Below are 14,209 nucleotides of genomic sequence, written 5' to 3' on the forward strand. Positions count from 1 at the left end.
GAATACCCACTAAAAAACCAACGGTATTCTTTCCGTCTCATAGGCGGGCGCCACGGGAGCGCTTTCGCATGCTACCGTGACGCTCTGATGGTCGGTCCGCCTATGCGGGCCTCCAAGGGGATTCCCGAGGTACTGAGAACCCCCCTAGTCCCTGAGGCGCCTATTGAGGCGGAAGGAAAAGGTGCGCATAACCCTTCTTCCTCCTCCCCGGTCGTCTTCGACGGAGCGGGTCTGCAGCGGCATGCTCTTCCCACTCCCGCTCCGCGGTTTCCTTCTGCGACATGACGCTTTCGCAAAAGGAGCGCATCTCCGACCAGCACATCTTACCGAAATATCCGTGCCTGGTAAGTACCTGTCATCCTGAAAATGAGCGTGCCCTTTTTCCTCTTGACCCAGCGACTCAAGTGGGGACGTATCGCCTCCACTGTCGTCAGGCCCGCCGTGGGTAACCACGGTAAGCGGGCCCTGCATAGAGTATATTTATTTGGATTATATGTACCTTTTTTCATATAAAATAAAATATTTTTTTAAAAGTAGTTGTGTATATATATCATATAAATTACTTACACTTATTCAGAGCTCGATGAATCACCATTTATATTAAAGACCATATGGTGGATTGAACTGACTGTAACTGTAGTTCAATTTGTCTCCGATATAAAACAATATTTGTATTAACTAGATTTATTCCTAACCTCTTGTAGTTCTAACAAATATTTTCTAAGATTTCTGGTATATTTTATGCTTATTAATCGTATATTTGGGTTTGGTGCCAAAGGGATTGAAGACGCTCAGCTGAATGCAAACAAAGGGCGACGCGTTTATATTACGAAGGCTGATCTACATAATCTTCTTCTTAATTACAGGTACAGGACTTGGGTATTATGTCGAGTTCATTAAAATTAATCTTTTTGTACCTGTTGGATACGAGACAAATCTGTGTTTATATAGAATATATTTTCAGAATAAATGTTATTACAAAAAAATTATAACACATATGCTTCAATTTATGCTACTTTAAAAAAAGTATGGGAAAATCCAGGTGTTAATTAATGGTAGTTTCTACACTCCCCTGCCTTGTATTTGGTAAATTGTATAAATCAGCTAATAAATTAAGTATGCACATTTATAGTAGTTTAAATCTTAATCCAGTTTCAATCCGCGGGCTGAATTTTACAAATTCATCACATAACTGCATTTTATGAGAAATATCGTCGTAAACCTAATCTATGTTAGTTTCAAGTTGTAAAACTAATGTTGAAATAAATTGAATAATTTTTCATTTCATAATACGTTTCCTAATAGACAAAGATGGATTACGGGACAATCCTTCCATTTTATTCAATATTCCCGAAATAAAATATAACATTACCAAGAATCGAACGCATAATATAAAAGTTGTTAAAAATGATTATATACACGGATATGGGGGGACATGCCATCAGTTCAAGGAATGTGTCGCCGCATTCCTTTAGTCACGTTGCAACTACTGAATAAGTCACATAAAAATGCAAAATGTTAAAAATGTCGAATGGTCTTGATGTTATTATAAAATAAAATAGTTCAAAATCATTTAAAAATTAAACGATTTTATTGAATAGAAAAATAACAATGATGTATATAATGTATTAAAAGCTAAAAATAATTAGATAGGTACGAGGAAAAGTTCACGTACCACTTTTCTCGTCGATCTAGGGTATTGATCAGACTCAAAAATAAACCGCTACTTAGGTAACACATTTAGCCGTCACGTTAACGTCACACAGTCCTCGACACGATAAAAAATGTCAACTAGATTCTATCATCCATTATTTAAATTCGATGCCTATAATTCAGTTTTAATTATTTTCTATGTGTACAAAATATAAATATGAGATTTTTTATTTTTACTTTAATACTCTTATATAAGCTAAAATATGCCATGCTTTAAACTATTTAATATAATATGTTATTGGACTATGGTGTTTTTATTATTCTCAAAGACTTAGCGCATCTTAAACTAATGAGTTTGTTGAATGACAATCAATAAGTATTAAATTAAAATAAAAACCTATTATAGTATTATATACAAATGTATATATATACTAGTTAAGTAGTTTAAACTTTTCAACGATTCATTGTTATCGACATTATTAATCTTAAATAGTTTTCAATTTCTTAAAGTAAATAAAATTCGAGATATCTATTTTCAGAATGTATTTTCAGATCAGATACATACAGAAACTTCTGAATAGAAAATACATTTCAGAAACATATAAAGCTATTTCAGTAAATTTTATCGCCAATAAGCTTTTAGTCGTTCAGAATTTGTTGGTTCAATATTATTATGAATGTTGTTTCTAATAAATTCTATATAAAGCATTCAACAGACATCTACTCAAAACGTAATATTAATGTTTAAATGAAAATACACTTCGGGAACGATCTTGACTATACTTTCAAAACAAATTTGACTTGTTCTGAGGAGTTGTTTACTAAGAGCCTTGTACAATTATATATATATATAACTCGCGATTTTTAGTTTAAGAGGGTTCTAAATATATTGAGAATGTCGAACTACTGAGTGATATCGATATACCTAATATTGACTAATTCTATTTTGGATACTGCGGTAGTAAATTACCTTTCCATCCGAAGTCACGGGGCAATCTTTAAATTTTTTATGGTATTCACTAATGCTATTTATTTGGTAGATAGTATAGGATAGTGGTTTTAAAAAACCTGCCCTTAAAAAGCAGAGACTCTTTTGGGAGCATTGAATACTCAGTGTAGCTAAATATAAGTTGATTCAGCTTCATAAGTAGATGTTAGAAAATTATGTTATATATTTTATTGATAAACTCCATTAAACTTGGCCCTCCTGACAATATGTGGGCGTCGGGAGGACGTTGCGCTCGACTATACATGAATATGAATCACACAAGATCTTAAGCATTAACTAACGAAAATATTAAAAAGACCTACAGTATTTTTTTATTCGTACTTATTCTTTAAGTTTATTTTATTTTACTCATCAATTGCTATCATAATACATATTAATACATAATGTTACAAGTTTGTGGATAATCAAATGCCGTTGGTGAAAGTAAAAAGTGATTTATTTATACAAAATTCAGCAAATTATCATCATTAAATAGCCCACAGTCGTAGCAATATAATTTATGTATTTGTTCGACAATTATTTAATGATTTGGCCAAAATAAAACGAACCGTTTAAAATATTCTATTTTGTTCATATACATTTATGTCATATGGTCAGTAATAAATGAACAAATTTATTTTCGATCTAATCTATCTTAAGCATTTACGAGAATTGAGAATTTCTTAAGATGTGGTAAAATCTAGGAAAACTACAATTATATAATACCTAATACCTAGGAAAACTATAAAACTATTAAGGTTCACTAATTATAAAAGATAAAAACTAAAAGTAGTCAATGGAACCTAAATTAAATTAAAGATTTTTTATATTTTTACTCACTTAAATAAAAAAATTCAATCTCAAGTTTGTCGTGGAGTACAAAGGAGGATATAATAACCTTTGTAGTATTTAAATTAACAATATATATGTAGGTATTGATGTTAAAGGCAAATTGAGAATAATTTTGAAATAACGAAGAGAGCAATGGATTTCTGTCGAAAAAAAAAACAGTAAAAATTAAGTCACTTGAAATTTCACTTTTTAGTCATAGTAAATTTACATTAGTGAAGTGAAGGAGATAGCTCATAATCTAAATAGTCCATCTCTTTCTTCTCGCATACATAACGTCACGCTGTCTAAAACAAAAATAAACCTTATTTTCAGATAGTTGATTGTGTTTTTTTTAAACATTTAAAAAACCTTTAAAATTTTGAAACGAATTCTGTGTATTATCTGAAACATTATTTCCTTTAAAATTTTGAAAACTGAAAGTAGAATCTAATTTTGCTTTTTAATAGCTAAAGGAGAAAAAGTTAAGACAGTGCGACGCAGACATGCCTTTATAACCATTTCTAATAAGATATTTCCTTTTATAAAAAGTACCAACATTTTGTGTAGTTGTATACACCATCCCTTTATATGGATCAACGTTCTAACACACTGCTGTACATTTATTCTTGTTAAAGAAGTCCTCTCCGCTCTAGCGTAATGAATTTCCACCTCTTAATGTTCATTTGTTCTAATTAGGATAAAATGTATGTACCAATAAATAAAGTGTTTATTTTCACTGACGTAGTATGTGGATTGTAAAACAACAATTAGTAAAAGATAAAAAAAAAAAATTAAATAGGATTTTTTTTTAATTTTGATGTCATTACTAAATTATTTGGGCTCACTGAACTTGAAGGGCTTACATGTCTGCGTTGTCTAATTGTATCGGATCTTAAGTCTTAGTTTTTATAATTTGCGATGTTTTTTTTAGTCGATGATTATTATTTATATTTATTTTACAATATCAAACGAATATTTACATGGAAATGGGGTAAATATTTTTTTAAAGCAAAATATTAAAAAAGTGTTTTTCGTAAAAACGAAATGTAATTGAAATTGATCCAAATCCTAGAATTCCTTTGATGAAATTTTTTAAGAGTTTTGTTGTGTTTTTTAATAATTATTGCGATGCGGTTTCGCACATTAAACGTTACTGCTCCGCCTACGTAGCTCGTAGCGACGTTATATAGCCTATATATTTGAATAAATGGTCTATCTAACGCAAAATATTATTTCAAATTGTTTTGGTGGATCCTGAGATTTGTGGTTTCGAAGAATCAAATTCTCCAGGTTTTTAATTTTAGTATAGACGTTGAAATTCTGTGAAAGTGCTTAATTTCGTATAATTTCATTGTCTAGTGCAAAAAGGGTTATATCAAATACGAGTAGCTCTTAATAACTAAAAAACAAAACTAGTGGTCGCCCGCGGCTAAACTATAGCATTAGTCGTCGGTTGTCAGACATAAAAAAGAAGCCTTCCTCGGGGTTCAAGTTTGCTTCATATTAAATTACATCGAATTTGGTTCAGTAGTTTATCCTTTACAGAATTACTTTCATTTTTGTATTATTTGGCAAATGGAACACTGTGGTTTACATTTAAAGTAAAAATCTACTGTAACTTTATTAACAAGAGCCCACTGAATTATAATATTTATAATAAATGCTCAAAATATTCGATTAAAAAAAGTAGCCAAAATGATTACGCCATAATACTTCTTAGTTAGTAAACAATAAAAAATCTTAAATATCAACTCATTATGTATAACACAAAGTAGCCCTAGTCAAGAGCTACTAAAGTTTTCGCATTTTCGTAACTTTACTCAAAGCCAGATCTCTGTTTGAAGTTTTTCGGAAACGGTGCGTCTGTATGAAACTTATAATTAATTTCACTCCGACTTAGTTTAGGGGCTCAGTGAATCTCGATTACTTTCATCAGTTAACCTTCTAAAAATATATACCGTTTGATTTTTATATTGTAATGTATTTTCTTTTTTATAATCAAACGATGACAGCAGTGGAACACGTGGATCAAAACGCAACTTTAGCTTTATATTCAGCAAAGCTCAAATAATCTATTATAGAATCAAAACTAAATTGTAATAACATTATTAATACAATACACATATATAAGAAGATTCTATTTCTATTATAAAGATACTATTTTTATTATAAAGATACTATTCTACGTATACAGAATACACGATGAGTAGTTTATCCGGTTCTAGTTTATTGTATCCGTCCATTGTATTGTCACCATAGTGTAATCTCTTTGAAAAATATCTAATTATGACGTATCATATAATTTAACTTTAAACATATATTGTATAATATTATTTAATTGGAAACTACAGAAACATAATTACAGATTATATATGTATTTAATATTGCAATGCTACAAAAATATTCGCTCATAATTCTAGTTACATTGTAATACGAACTAAAGGGATTACAAACTTGGGTATAAGTTTACACGTGTTCATCCATTTATGCTGTGATTTTTATGATTTACAAAATCAAAATCATAATATACTTTATTCAAGTAGGCTTTTACAAGCACTTTTGAATCGTCATTTAACAAACTATTTAAAGTAAAGCTACCACCGGTTCGGAATGTAGATTCTACCGAGAAGAACCGCCAAGAAACTCAGTAGTTACTCTTTTTCAACATCTAAAAATACAGTCATGTTAGTTAAATACAATTATATATGTATGTTATATCTCCTGCCTGGAAGTCAACGAGCTTTAACTCCACGTTTTTTTATCATCTATATAATATTGTATCGAATAATATACCATCTTTACCAATGTATTTTTTACAAATGACTTGAATCTATGAAACGGCAAAGTTAAAAATGTCTGCGGATTTTATAAGATAATAATATTTGTTAAATGTCATATTTTTAAGTTGTTTATTTAGATTGATGATGAAAGATAATATCACCAGGATATTAATACGTATGTTTTCCTATTTGGGATCCTCATCAATGTCATGGCGATATCGGTGAAGGGTTACTGTCTAAAATATAAAGAAGGAATTGATGAAAGTTAGAAGATTAGCTGTAATGTCACTAGAAAACAAGTTTTAAAAGAGAGTTGTCTTTACAACCAGTTCAACCCTTGCAAATATCATTAAATTTTGAAAATTTTACATTATTCGTATACTTAAATATTTATATACTTCAATTAACTTAATTGCAGTCGTGCAATATTCAGTCCCTTTTCTGCTGTTTAAAAAATACATCGATAACGTCAACCGTCAATAGTTTAGTATTACATAGTATCAGCATATTACAAAACTCTAACAATCCAGTATGATACTACGAGATATTGCTATATAGACACAGTATACAACAACCTTTAATCTCAACAAGATTTCACATAAGTAGTCTTATCAGTAACAGAAGCAGAGACGTAGTATCGCCGAAGACATTATACAGTAACCTCAAACCCGCAACTGCATTACCAAAGCAAATACAAGACTTCTAATGCAACGACCGCGGTCAAACCACATAGTCCCAGACCCATTGTATTCAAGTACAGCGCTCGCACTAGCCAGCAACGTTTCACTGAATAATATACAGAGCAACTTTTCGTGGAATTATACGTATATGTATAATTCCACGAAATGCCGAGATGGCCCAGTGGTTAGAACGCGTGCATCTTAACCGATGATTTCGGGTTAAAACCCAGGCAAGCACTACTGAATTTTCATGTGCTTAATTTGTGTTTATAATTCATTTCGTGCTCGGCGGTGAAGAAAAACATCGTGAGGAAACCTGCATGTGTCTAATTTATGTCACGAAATTCTGTCACATGTGTATTCCACCAAATCGCATTGGAGCAGCGTGGTGGAATATGCTCCAAACCTTCTCCTAAAGGGAGACGAGGCCTTAGCCCAGCAGTGGGAAATTTACAGGCTGTTAATGTAATGTAATGTAATGTATACCTATAATATTTGTGTCTGTACTGTAAACAATATACAGTGACGGACACATAAACTGCATCACTGTTCAAGACGCCTTTGAAATATACATTTTAACCAAGTATTCAAACTTTTTATACAAATTTAATTGGTTTATTGAAAACTGGTTTTTACAATTAAAAAAAAGTTGAAGCACCGGTTTTTTTTAATAAGGTGGCACGTGGAGTGGCCTTATTACTGACTCTAATCTCAGTCCGCATATAATCTGATTAGGGTTATTAAACCGTCTTTCAGAATCATGTTCCATTCTTGTGAAATCGCTGTTCTTAGTGCTACCACTGTTTTGGGCACAGGATTTCTTAATCTTCAGATTTTTTAATCTCTCCTCAAGATTCTTCAATTCATGTGACGTATCCTACCTTATCGCAATATTGTCGAACCTGTGCAGCGGCGTGGAGTCGGGCATTATCTTGCATTACTGTAAAATTTAAGCCTATTAATCCCATGTAAGGTGCCACTTGGGCTTCTGTTATATAGCGTTGTGCTGTCAAATCACCTCTTCTGCCGTTTCGACGAACCATGTTGATGAACACAAGTTCCGTTCGCCCGATCATCGAAATGCCACCTCACACCATACACGTTTGCCTCCACAAGGAAAATGCTCATCAATGCAACTTTGAATATCAAATTAAGCTCTAATACTTAAATTGAGCTTGATTTCTGAAATTTATCATAATATGATTATTACATCAGTACGACCGCGTTACAAATTCATAGGAAATATTAAAGGGGTTGTATAAGTCTTTGTGAAAACAAAGCTACCTACACTTTCTATTCTCTAGTGTAAACACTGCCGATTTTACAAATTACAGGCTGGGATTTTCTTGAGTTTTTATGTCAAGAAACTCTATATTTTTTATTGACATTCCTCGGTATATTTCTTCCTCAATATATTTATATTCATTGTAAGCGCATTGTAACGATGATTTTTATGATTGTAATAAAGATATATGGGTATATGTATTTCTTGAGTCTTTAAATTCAGAAACCCAAGTTATGATACTTTAATTGTTATTTTTTTATTATTTTATACACTAAGCCTAGTCCAGCTGTGTGATATTTTCAGGCCGTTCCTATCTTATTATCTCAGTTTCAAACTTTCACTAACAACTACTCAGATAGTATAAAATAAAAGAGAATCTCTTGAAGACATTTATTTCAAATCGTAATTGTATACGATGTTTAGTCTACAGAATCTAGATTGAAATAAAAATTTATATTCTTTAAAACAATATTGTTCAATTTTCTCCCGTAAGACTAGCTTTGAATGTTTTCAAATGAAAATAGATTTTATTGAGACTAGTAAATAAATAACTTTTAGTGTGTCATTTAGTGATCCTGTGACTTCCATACGCGCGTAAACTAGTTGGAATATTGTCAAATTATTTAAAAAAATATTTATTTACGGACCAAGACAATTGATATAAAAATATCTGGTCTCACTGTTTAGTTATTGTATAAAGCTGGAAAATCCGCGTGTCAGAACTAGCTTTTAAAATTCCTGGTTCAATCTCGTAAGATCTATTCACTATTTGTAAAGCTCAAATACTACTAAATAGTCTCTTGGTAGTGCGTGGGAAGAATGGGATTTAGTATCCATTAGGATTCATGGCTTCGTAAAGTAATAGATTACGCTTGAACTTACGCAATTTATTTCTCTCCGACAAGCGTTAATCGGCAAGATTTTTTTTATAGATCTCGTATTTTCAAACGAGATAAACTTTTATATGAGTATATAGTTATGTTTCATTATATCATATGTGTTTAAGTGGATGCTAGATTAGAAAATAATAAGACGTACTATGAGTATTATTCTAAGTAGAATAGTTATAATTATTAGATTATCTAACGTTATATAGGTTATATACGTATTCAAAAACGTTATATACGATTTAAATTAGAAAAACATTTGATTAGTGTTAGTAGGAGTAACTTTAAGAATTTTTCAGTATTATATCAAATCATAACCTTTCGTATACAAGCGAAAATTGAACAATATTGTTTTAAAGAATATAAATCTTTATTTCAATCTATATTCTGTAGACTAAACATCGTATACAATTACGATTTGAAATAAATGTCTTCAAGAGATTCTCTTTTATTTTATACATTTTTTTAATTTGGTACAACAGGCATTTTAAACGCTTTCTGGGATCCTGTTGTAGAACCGTATACATTGCCCCACAAAAGAGTTACTGACTTTTTGCAGTCGAGTAACAGGAGTAACAAATATGTGGTTGTTCCTTGTACCAATGCTATGAGTATCAAATGTATATACATATAGTATATGTAATTATATTATAATCGATTCATCGCGTGAACTACTCATATTTGCCGTCAGTTATTAATTACCGTAATAATACTTCCATAACATTGCGGAATGATAAAGTTAATACCATAGCAACTTCTATCGCTACAGGCTTTAAAGCCGTGAAGATTTTTAAAAAATATCATATATCATAGAGACACTTCTTGCCGAAATAGTCATTATATATGTATTGTATCTATGTTCTTATTTGTAACCTGTTACCAAAATGTTCCAGAGGTTCTAAGTTTTATTTTCCATCATATATCAATATTCGATGTGAATCTTAAAATACATTTAAATAAAATAAACATAAAATCATGTGATAATTATGACATCCGGCCTTCCTTCGTAAGTATATGTCACACTTGATAAAAAACGTCTTTGGCAAGTATTACATATACGTGATAAAGATTATATTGATATTACTTTCCGTGATAAGTAAATCTTTTAACTCAAACAAATGTTTTGCGGGTGTAGATTTATAATATAAAATTAACATTGGTTCTACAATAACATTTCAACAACCTTCAAATTTTATATGCATATATATTCGTATACTATCGTTTATGTAAGTCATGTTACAACGCAATAGTAACTGAATTGTATTAAAATATAATTATTTAAATATGTTTGTATTAAATTTATACATAATAGCCGATAATTTGAGATTCGTTATGCGCGCTTTATATTTAGAAGGTCACAGTAAGCTTATTCAAAAAATATTACATTACGAAAAGAATATTACATGATGACTAAAGAACAAACTAACTAATATAGTACTAACAAGCATCAGTACACGATTCAAAATAAATAAGACAAATACGAACTAGTACTTCTATAAATATTTAAATCAACGCATGAGAAATCGGTACGCTACGGACTGATAAGTTCCAAACGTTCAATTCTCATTGACTGAAAATCACTACATACGTATTCGTATAAAACTAAGTCCGCTTCCCGCTGTTTGTCTGTCTCTATGTATGCCTAGATCTTTAAAACTACGCAACGGATTTTGATGCAGTTTTTGTTTAATAGATAAAGTGTTTTTTTTTAGCATAGCATAGTATAGCATAACATAGTAGAGCATAACATACTAGAGAAATGCTGATAATTTTATATAATAAACACATTTTTTTGAGCTTAAATTGCAAACGCTGACTGAACCCTACAAGATAGGTAAAAATAATATGCTACAGTATTATACACTTTAAAAAGGTCTACAAAACAGTCCGCGATGTGTCTATCTGTTACAAACATTTTTTATCCTTTACTTTTTATGAGAAATAATGACTTATTTACGAAGCGATTTTAAGCAATACAGCATTAATCCTTATCAAATTAAGTGTCGCAAATACATTGTGCATAATATAGACCAATATGGCTTTATTTACAGCATGTAATATTCATTTATAATATTTTCGAAGATATTGCTGATTTAAAATGCAGGGACATAGCGGTTTGTTTTGTCTAACATTGTATAGAAAGACATTCTGTAGTATATTTAGCATCAGCATTGAACCCGTGCGAAGCTGTGGCGGATGGCTAGTAGCGCGATAAAATCCTTATTTTATCCATACGAAGTTAGGATGGGCTGCTTGTTTTATATAAAAATTAAATTATTTATTATGAGATCATTGTCATGCTATAATTGCGATTGCTAATATTAAATTAGTCATAACTATTACTCAAAACGATCTACAAGTATTTAGGTAGATAGATAAATATAACATTAATAAAAAATTACGGTTTTGTATGGTAAAATATTAATCGATTTGTTTAATGTCCGAAGTAGAGACCAGCTCAAACCCAGGGCTACGTTTCGTTTAAGATGTATATTGTGTGTAAAATCATATGTATGTGTGTAAATCATCGTCGTTTGTTTAGTTCAACGTCAAATGTTAATTTGGTATCCATGGTGCCACCACGACTGATGCACTGAACTACGCTGCTGCCGGGGTTCCCATTGAGACTTTAAAGGAGGCACTCCGATACCGCTTCCTATCTCTACCTCTGTGGTCCTCTAATAGGGGGCGTTGGGTGGAATGAATGCATAAATGCATGTTGGGTGACTTGTACGGGTAGGTTGCCGCTTCCCACTGGGATTGGTTTTCGTACTAATAACAGAACGTCGGTTCTCCTCCTGCGATAAAATAACGTTGCAGAAAGATGCCGTCGAGCAGGTACCTGAGGAGAGTGCCTCCGTTGACTCACTCCGCTGAAAAAAGGTCCACATGGTCCGCCACGGGCTAACTATCGTTGCGTCCCAAACTAGTATAGGCTAGGACCTATACACCAGTTTTTTTCCAGAGAATAAAAAATATTTTTATAATAAATAACGAAATAAATGAAATATTAAATGTTTTTATCGCTAATATCGTTATAAGTACTTTAAGAATAGTAAATAGTTTTAATGACTAATACTGCTAACAATATTCTAGAACGGTACTTGATAACAATCTTAGATACATAAAACCTTGATTGCATTTGGTTTCCACACTCAAGAAGCGAACGTAGATTCTGGAGCAATTATTTTACTGTAAAACAAAATGAGGTTTCTTATATTTTTCTTAATAATAGTAATTTGCATTGTGTTCGTGACGTGTTCGCACACGTTTATGGGCACGAATGTGTGGAGACAACAAGTGCATCGCAAAGATGTACGATTCAGTGCGAATTATATAAGAAAACGCGTTGAAAATGTTACATTTGCCATCCCGGCTACGAACTACCGGCGTTCTATACAGGTAAATGTTTTATATTATTGTTTAACTTGCGATCTTTGTTTGTTAGTTTGCTTAGATCAACTCTTGCCAATTGTATTAGAACCACTTTCTCTTATTATCTTATATTAAATTGAAATGTGAGCCAAGTCAGTGGTTAGAACGCGTGCATCTTAACCGATACTTTCGGGTTCAAACGCTGGCAAGCACCACTGAATTTTCATGTGCTTAATTTGTGTTTATAATTCATCTCGTGCTCGGCGGTGAAGGAAAACATCGTGAGGAAACCTGCATGTGTCTAATTTCAACGAAATTCTGCCACATGTGTATTCCACCAACCCGCATTGGAGCAACGTGGTGGTATTTGCTCCAAGACCTTCTCCTTAAAGAAAGAGGAGGCCTTAGCCCAGCAGTGGGATATTTACAGGCTGTTAATGTAAATTGAAATGTTATATTTTTATAATTAAGTGCCTATGTCAATGCATTTTAAGTTTCTATGTAAGCATGACTTGATTCTTCAGAGAATCTTTGTAAATCTAGTTCTGTGGTAAAGCTTTGTGCAAGCCCGAATGAATAGGTGCCACCCACACGTCATATTCTACCGACCAACAGCAAAACTAACTATTATTGTGTTCCGGTTTGATGCCAGTATTACTACAGGCAAAAGAGACAAAACATCTCAGTTTCCAAGGTCGGTGGCACATGGGTTTTGTAAGAAATGATTAACATTTCATACGGTGTTAATATCTTTGGGCAATGGTGACGAGTTACCCTCACATAACCCATCTACCCGTCCGCCTAATAACGTCATAAAAGAAACTCCTCAACGGCCAACAGCAAAGATACGAAATTATAGATAAATACAAAGGTCTTTAACATTATTTTAACATAATGTTAAAGACACAGCATATAGTAGCATAGTAGAATTGTGCAGCATAATGAAAATAATATAATAAACATACTCGTTAAATAATAAATATGAATTAAAGAATGAACGAATGAACCCGTTAAAGAATAAATAAATAGAATGAAGAAAATATATATATATATCAAATTTAAATCAAAAGAATAATTTACTTCATTTAAAAATGTATATGTACTTTAAGTGTCTAAGAAGAAGTTCTAGAATCAGAAATTTTATGAGATTTTTGATTTATATGCTTGTTTTATTTCAGGGTATTCTTGCTTACGACCTGACTAATTCTAGCGCGACAGCCAACGTCACTGCGGGCGGGATCGGGTACTCTTACGTCACGTTGCGTCTGAGCAACGACCGCGGGCGTGAAATTCATTATGATATCAATATTTACGTTTAATTCATTCAATTAAAAGCATGAAATAAATTAATACAGCAATTAAAATATTTATTTGTTTTTTATCCAACTACGTCATGCGAGCCACGATATCATTGCATATAGATAACAACAACAATCAGCTGTTTATACCATTGACCAGCCTCTTCGTCAGTTGTTTTGTAACATAGTCTTTAATTTTCCTAACAAATTGGCTTTATTTATAGGTCACAATCTTTTTTGCTGTATAATATTGATAAATAAATAATCGTTTAGTTCGTAAAACACTTGATGTTAAATTAAAATAATTGAAAAATATACCGTATATTTTCATTTATTCATTGGCAAAGCAGAATACATTAGAACGTTTAACCTGCTTTAAATTTGAATTATTTATGTCAATTTCACCGCGAGTACTTACTTTAATATAATATT

General features: G+C 31.7%; 1 long non-coding RNA gene across 1 annotated transcript; it reads left to right on the top strand.

Annotated features, from left to right (window-relative positions):
* The first annotated feature begins 12,225 nt into the window (after positions 1 to 12,225).
* LOC113400445 (uncharacterized) lies at positions 12,226 to 13,843 on the top strand. The gene is made up of 2 exons (XR_010309407.1): positions 12,226 to 12,506; positions 13,658 to 13,843. It is a non-coding gene; the product is annotated as an uncharacterized LOC113400445 (long non-coding RNA).
* Positions 13,844 to 14,209: the final 366 nt, after the last annotated feature.

This window comes from Vanessa tameamea, chromosome 17 (assembly GCF_037043105.1).
Source record: "Vanessa tameamea isolate UH-Manoa-2023 chromosome 17, ilVanTame1 primary haplotype, whole genome shotgun sequence".
Taxonomy (NCBI): domain Eukaryota; kingdom Metazoa; phylum Arthropoda; class Insecta; order Lepidoptera; family Nymphalidae; genus Vanessa; species Vanessa tameamea.